Source organism: Amblyomma mixtum, chromosome 1 (genome assembly GCF_055824585.1).
Source record: "Amblyomma mixtum isolate Tamu chromosome 1, ASM5582458v1, whole genome shotgun sequence".
Lineage (NCBI taxonomy): Eukaryota > Metazoa > Arthropoda > Arachnida > Ixodida > Ixodidae > Amblyomma > Amblyomma mixtum.
This window is the reverse complement of record NC_143012.1, coordinates 159,657,326-159,665,422: the sequence shown is the minus strand read 5'-3', so window position 1 is coordinate 159,665,422 and position 8,097 is coordinate 159,657,326. Positions and strand designations below refer to the sequence as shown.

The 8,097-nt window shown below is 49.0% G+C and overlaps 1 pseudogene; it reads right to left on the bottom strand.

Moving 5' to 3' along the window:
* Window positions 1-3,556: 3,556 nt before the first annotated feature.
* LOC149369523 (uncharacterized) lies at window positions 3,557-7,346 on the bottom strand (annotated as a pseudogene).
* Window positions 7,347-8,097: the final 751 nt, after the last annotated feature.

Sequence of the window (8,097 nt, the reverse complement as noted above, 5' to 3'; positions counted from 1 at the left end):
GGTTGGTAAGTATTCATGATATTGTACACAGCGCAACAAGAACGGGAAAAACGAAAGACGAAATAAGGCAATTCAAAGGGCATTGATGAGTCAGTTGTTCGGGTGTTTTGGATATGTCGATGACTACTTGGTGTTCACCCGAACAGGCAGCTTGCCTAGAAGTCTGGTCGACGTTCTCAAGATTTTTAAGGAGTGTGGACGCGGGCTTGAGTTCACAGCTGATGTTCCCAGCAACAGTGAACTGCAGTGTTTGGATTTGGCACTCTGTGGGAAGGGAAAACATGTGTGCTGTTGGTATCGCCCGAGGACAGCCAAACGCTTGCTAAACGTCCGGTCTGGTCATTCTAAGCTCATAAAGGAGGGCATTGCCGTTTCTTGCTTGCAATCAGCTCTCCGGAAATCTTGCCATGAAAGAATGGGAGAGAGCATTTTGGCGCAAGCAAGCAGGTTACGTATGAATCGGTACCCTGATCGACTCATTTCTAGAACAGCGGAGAAGCTTCTCAGGCAGTTTAAGAATGGCATTCAGCCGAAAGAAGGCCAAAAGAGCAAAAGGCCGGCTGAGGTCTCATATGCACACTGCTTATCACATGGGCTGAAAAAAGTTGCAGGCAGATACGACATCGACGTCGTCTTTTCTGCGCTCAGGAAGCTAAGGACGATATGCAAAGAGATCAGCCAGAGGCTAGAAGGCAAGAGGGGTGCCTGCCAGGTGCGGCATTTGTCCCCGGCAGTACCCTGCGAAGTGGGGGTGGTGTACCAGGTTCCCTTTTCATGCGGTGCTATGTACATCGGCTAAACCGGCAGGTGTGTGAATAAGCGCCTGTTGGAGCATGAAAATACGAGAAAAAATGAACCGCTTTCCCACAGAGGCGCCCATTGCAGGAACTGCCAATGCGAGCATATGAAAGTTCATGCTGAAAGGAGGGCAAGAGGTGACACCCTTGCACAGTCTACGTTTCTGTGCAAGGAATGCAAGTGCGTACCGGATTATAAGAACACGCGCATCTTGTTCCGACACGGCGATAAGGTCACACGAGAGATAATGGAGGCCTTTTATATTCACCAGAAAGGCAGTTTATGTATCAGCAGCCCTTCGATTGCCTTATCCGAGAGAGAATTGAGGTATCTGAACTCCCACGTGCCGTCCAGAAAACGTCTGTGTGCTTGATAGTGCTTCTATATATACCCCTTCTCTTCTTCAGTAAAAACTAGTTGATAGCCAGCGCTTGTTTGTGTTACTCTTTCGTCTTTCGTTTTTCCCGTTCTTTTTGCGCTGTGTACAATATCATGACTGGTAGTTATTGGCGATGTTAGAAACTGACGCAAGGGCACAGCGCTACATAGTCTGAAATTTGTCATAGTTTACATGCGACCACAACGTATATGACGCAGGAGTTACAGGACAAATGATATCCAAACGAATAAGCATATCGTCACTCGAGGTGCCGTAATCAAGAGTCGACCACATCGTTACTCCGTTTCCTGGACTGGTGAATGTAAGAACTAAAACAGATCGAGATTGAGCGCGAAGGTAAGTGCCCAATCCTGAATTGGAAATCATAAGGCTATTATCAGGCATCCTGTCCCAGAGGCGATTCCCGCATAGATTTGTCCGATAGCCCCACGACTCATGTTGTGAATTTAAATCGCCAGCCATGAGAACTGGGTTCCTGCAGTTATCGAGAAGCAAGTCCAGTGGTCTGGAAGAACAAAGTGTAATGCTAATATCTCACAGTAAGGATTCGCTGAAAAGATACCTTAGCCCTGTGGCAAAATTTGACGAGTCTAAAGTTAGCAAACACCCTACTCGTGACTGGTTATATAACACATGAACGATAATTTTTAAAATTAAAATGTTGGCCGGTTGAAAGCCACGTTTCGTGAAGAATTATGACATCCGAATTAAACTGGGAAGAAATGTAGTGTAAATCTGTTTAAACTGTAAGAATAGGACAGTTGCACTATAGAACTGGCAACTACGCTATGGTTGCGAAAGCCTAGCAGCAGCAAATGCCTGCTCTGAAATGGTGTCCTTAGGCTTAGTGCCAAGCTGTTGCTTCCTTTATTTGGCCTGCGGACGCCGAGGAGAAGACGAATGAGACATGGGGCTCGCTCCGCTTGAGAACATGTGCACAAGGCTCCATCATCTCAGAATCATAGATGATTCGAACGTCACTAGAAGTACACGAGGCAAGTACAGTGGTAGGGGCAGTATTTCGTTCCAGGGGCTGAGATGCCTCAGGTAGTGTAGAACGGTTAAGAGAAGAGGGAATTGCTGTCGACAGAGGGGCCAAACCGGCCTGAACGGCATGGGTAAGCCTAGTCACTAGAACGTTAGTAAGGCATTCCGCAACACTTGCAGCAATCCACTCCACCATTTTAGTCATGGAAGGCTCCACAGCAGACGCAATAGTCTGAGACGGCGCCGAGTGTAACATGACTCCTTGATGAGCGGTCACAGCTACATAACCGTAGGCCCGTTCCTTCGCTTATAATATAGTGTCACGGCGACAACAGCGTTTTCTGTCGATAATCTCAACAATTTGAATCTCCTGCGCTCGAAAGGGACAGTTCGTGGCATTGGTAGCGTGGGCACCAACGCAAAGGCAGCATTTCACGTTCTTCTCAGAGCAGGTGCTCGTTGCATGACCACCTCCACAGCGCAAGGTGGATTTGCAACCGCCTGCGCAATGGCCATCCGCCAGTAGTTGTTGCACTGCAGAGGTCTAGACGATAATTGGTGAACCCAAAAAATTAGAGGCCATGCCTTGATTTTAGTGGGGCAAGAAGTGCCGGCAAGATGGCAATCACAGATTCTCTAGGCACCCACTTGTTGCCAACATCCCGGCTACAGGGGTGCACAGCAACGACATCTGCGGCGGACAGAAGATCAAGAGCCTCTGCTGGAGTCAGGGAAGAGTCTACGCCTCGAAGAATGCCTTTCGTACAAGCCAGATCTGGAGTAATAAAGGGGCTTACCGGAAGTGACGCAAAGGACGCGGAAGCTAGAAGATCTCTGCCACAGGCGAGGTCTGACGATCTGCACAGAATCCCGCCGCAGCCAAACTGGCGGATCTCAGAGATGGTCTCGTAATGAGAAGTGGCTGGCTGGAACGCATCCCGAAAAACTCGAGGGTTGGTCATCTTGATAGCGCCACCATCTTTAGGCACCAGCGAAACTGTGATGCTGCCGACGCCGCTGCGCAACAAAGCCTGGAACGGCACGACATCAGGGGATAGGGAAGCCGACCAGGAGGAGCTCCCCTGGCCTGGAGACTGGGTAGACATACACCGGGTTTACGGCCTCACCGAGTGCTTGATGCCACAGCCACAGCCAACCACCCGAAACTTAACCGATCGTTCCCAGAACGGATCCGAGCGCGGCGGCAGGGAAGGGGCTACTTTTATAGCTACTATTATGGCGGCTACTATTATGGCTACTATTATTAGCGGCTACTATTATGGCTACTGTTTGCAGAAAATATGTATTATGCATAGGGTTGAAAACGAAAACAAGAATGATAGAAGCTTTTAACATGAACACAAGCACAGCCTAGACAGCTGCGGATAATGCTTCTCCTGTCAGTTGCTCCACGGCGTTCTTCATGTAGCGTGTTTTCAGCTTTTTTATCATCGCACTGTGCATGCGCTTTTCGAACCGAGTTGGGTTATTGTGGAAATCCTTGAACAGCTCGCACAGCATTTTTGACTTTTTTTCGCGATGGGTAGCAGCCCTCACCTTCTCGCGCCAAGTTTCCGGGCTACCCTGGCAGTCTTCAGTGAGCGTAGAAAGTTGGGCTAGTTGGTTGGTAGTACTATTGTGATACATTCCAGCGGCTAAAAAGACACGGACGAAGGTAGACGAGACAGGACGATTGAAGAGGACAGTTGAAGTCCGGCGTTCGTCCTGTCTCGTCTACCTTCGTCCGTGTCTTTTTAGCCGCTGGAATGTATCACAACAGTCTTCAGTGATTCGAGCGGAGAGGTTTTTGGCACACGAGTGCATGGCCGCCTGTCTGTATTCCATCCTTTCGATCGCGGCGACACTGGCGCTTGCAGTAAGAAGCTGCTTCCTCCAGCGTTCTTCCAGTGTGGCAACGTAGTCTATTGGTAGGTCACTTTTTGCTTTTTCAGGTTGTGCTGCAGTTCCTGCGGCTCCATCGCACGGTCCGGCGTCGGCAGCAACTTTGGCTATGAGTGACTTGCACTTTTCTTGTCGCGATCAGAGGATATTGCGAAGGCGGGAAACGCTGTTCAGGATATCATTGACGCGCAACCGGCGCGTTTCTTCGGAGACTTTTATGTCACTCAGCCGGCGATTTTGGCCCAGCAGTTGGCGCACAATGGCCACTCGCTTTTCGAAGCTTGCCGACAGCTTGAGTGATCCGAACAGTGGCAGGCGTCCATCGCATCAAGCCGTGCTGACAGGAGAACGCGCTCGGCCAACTTTTTGGGAAGTTGTTGCTCAGTTGGCGATGCACGCAATTTCTTGTCGTCTTGAAACGCGCGAACACATTCCTCAAAACAGCGCAGGAGAGCAGCATACACTGCGCTGAGCTTGCTCAGATCGAGTCCCGTGGATCCCAGCTGAGAGGAACGCGCTACGTCTTGTGCACTAGACGTAGGGGGGGTCCTCACCTTCTGGTCGTCAGCGGCCGAGTCATCGTCGAGTAAAGTGCAAACAAGTTCCGCACAGAGCTCTCCTTGCCCTTGTGCGACGAACTGATTTTCCCCGTCCGCCAGGGCGGCTGCAGCAATGGGGTCAGTCGTACAGGTGTCAACGTCCGACGTCGAGGAAACGCCAGCGCTTTCCTTGGGGCGCGTTGGGAGCAGTGGAGTCGGTGAAGTGATTTTAGCCTTTGTGCGGAGCTTGTGGCAGAGACTACTTTCAGCCCTTAGGCAGAGGAGCGGTTTGTTCTTCTTCTTTTTCTCCACATAAAATGGCACATACCCACGTGGAGGGATTGGCCAAGGTATGGTGGTGAATGCCAAGGAGGTATATGTGGAGCAAAAAAAAACAATAACACAATCTGGCGGGCTAGTTGGTGGGAATCCATACGATTTCAGCAACGCAGTACTCCCCTCTCAAAGAAGCATCGACTCGATGCTTTAGAACATAATGCGGCTATAAACAATCAAAAACAGATTGTGCAAAAACAAACACCGAATGTGGAAACACGGCGTCCTTTAGCGTGCATGATAGGGCTTTAGGCGTACGACATGGAGTAGTTCTGGTCGTACGCGGCGTCGCTTGGATGCAGTCATTTGGTCAGGGACTACTTCATAGTCCAATTCACCTAGCTGACGAAGAACCTTGTACGGGCCGAAATAGCGGCGCAAAAGCTTTTCACTCAATCCTCGGCGGCGAATGGGCGTCCAAACCCAGACTTGGTCTCCTGGCTTGTATTCCGCGTTGCGTCTTTGTAGGCTGTAGCGTGTGGCGTCGGTCCGCTACTGGTCTTTGATCCTTAATAGGGCAAGTCTTTGGGCTTCTTCTCCGCGTTGTAGGTAGGCGTCGACGTCGACGTTATCTTCCTTGGTAACGTTCGGCAGCATGGTATCCAGCGTGGTCGTGGCCTCTCTACCATGGACGAGCCTGAAAGGCGTCATCTGGGTGGTCTCCTGCACTGCGGTGTTGTTGGCGAAGCCTACGTAAGGCAGGATGGCGCCCCAGGTGTTGTGTTCGGCATCTCATCCGATGCCGAATCACTCGGCGGCGGCGTAGCAACAAGCGTGCTCAGCGGTCATCGAACAGAATACCCGCCGCTATCGGCCGTTCTCTTTTTAAAGCTGACAGTGAACATTCGAGATAAAGCTTGGGAAGTTGCTAGAACCTTCTGGCACAAAGTAGAATTGGCTCCGCCTGGATGCGATCAATCCAGATAATTCTAGGCGCGTCTTGCGTCACAAACGAAGCGATAAAGCGGCGTGCCGGCAGCCTTGAAGTATGAACAAATAAACACAACAAACAAACGCTACAAAGATTCGCAGGAATATGATCAGTATTTGTGGCGTGTTCGACACCAGGAATCCGCACAAACATCCATTAATGTACCCTCAATGGGCTATCTCGCTGTGAACTCAAGGAAGTTTCGTTTGGATTGTTGCTCTACCGCAGAGCGTTAAATCTTGCTGGCTGCTTTAAGATTTGTCCTCAATTGATCTAAATCCTTTTACTTAATATCGCAGTGTCTGCAGCAGCAGCCGCTGGGCAGCTGCTCTTCGCGGGCCTCGTGCGCCGAAAGGAATAAGCTGAAGTAAGCAAGCGACAGACGCCTCACAGTGTGAATAAAACGCCGGTGTTGGCATTTTCTTCATCTTCCTTGACTGGTCATTCTCACGCCGCCTTCCCGATTACAATCGTAATTATCTGGACGAATTTCTAGCGGAAGTTAAACATTTCTTTGTCTTCTGTCATAATTATGACGGCTTCGTTGTCCCTGTGTTCATCTCTCATCGCGTCCACAGCATCTCAAGCACTCCGCTTACTCAAATACTCGATTCCACACCACGTGTGTTCGTTGCGGTTGGTCTGGGTGCCTGGACACAGTAGAATCTATCTGAATGAGGCTGCTGGTACCCCGGCGAAGGCATCTCTTCAAGGCCCAGTCGTATATCTGCTTCCGCCCAGCGAACATATTACTGCGGCCAGATTTCGCAAGTATCTGCTGTTGAAAGAATTTGCGGCATGAACACTGATCTTTTCTCCCGAATTCCGGCGTCTCCTTTACCCGTAAAGGATGGCGATCACGCAAGCTTGAGGTATCCTTCACGTCTCTACGTTGTCGCGTGCCTCACTTAACCTTATACCTTCATAGATCTGGTCTGGCGGCCTCCCCATTATGCCCGTTCTGTGGTGAACCAGAAACGACCGATCACTTCTTCTTGACCTGTCGCCGTTTCTCCTCTTTACGGAGGCGCCGGCTAGAGCATCCGTTACGACAGCTGGGTCAGTCTGTCAGCTGGGGTTGTTCGGTCTCATGGTGCTTCCTCCCTTAGGCACAATAAATGGAATGTGCTCTGTGCCACAAAAACTTTCCGTTCAGACACTAAACGGCCTCCATCCTAAGCTCTTTCTCATCTTCAACATTTATCTGCAACGAAAGCTTCCCAAACATGGCACGTTTAGCACCGGTGCCTCTTCCAGTCACCGATCTCACAATATTCGTTGAGTTTACTTCAATTTAGAAATCTGAATTACTTTAATTAATTGCCTTATTATTATTATTATTATCGTTATTACCATTATATCTTTTCTTTATTTATTTCCGTGTTTCACATTTTGAGCACTTGTCAGTCACCGCCTGTGTCTTGGCCAATCCCCCGGCGTAGGGAAGCGCCATTATTTCGTGGACAACAGCAACATTTAAAGTTCGCTAGGAATGTCCGCTCGTGTAAGTCAAGGCTCTCTGAAGTGTCCATGACGCTTTTGCGAAGCAAAATGCCCCACCTCAACTTGTACTTATGCAGACGCGGGTTCGCTACGACAAACCTTTGTAACACATGCGGAGAAGTTGAAACAATTAACCATTTTCACCTCTCTTGCCGGCGGTTCGCATTTCAAAGAAAACAGTATATGGAGGTCCCTCTTTCGAGGTTAGGACTCCCTTTGACTCTGCCACTTCTGCTCTCGTTTAGTGCGAGCGCCACGGAATTCTCGTTAAGCACTATTGGCGGCTACATTCATGATTACATCATTGCAACTGGTCGCTTACCCGGTTAACTCCATGTAAAATTCCACCGCATGTCCAAAATGCGTATTTTATTTTATTCCTGGATTGTCTAGTTTGTTTATTTATTGAAAATTTTAAAAAATCATATATATTTTCAAATTTCAATCATTCTACTCTTCTACTTGTTTTTTTTATACGATTTCAGCAGCGAATCTTTGTAGCGTTTGTTTTTTGTTGTGTTTATTTGTTCATGCTTCAAGGCTGCCGGCACGCCGCTTTATCGCTTAGTTTGTGACGCAAGACGTGACTAGAATTATCTTGATTGATCGCATCCAGGTGGAGCCGATTCTACTTTGTGCCAGAAGGTTCTACTAACTTCCCAAGCTTTATCTCGAATATTCGCTGTCAGCTTCAAAAAGAG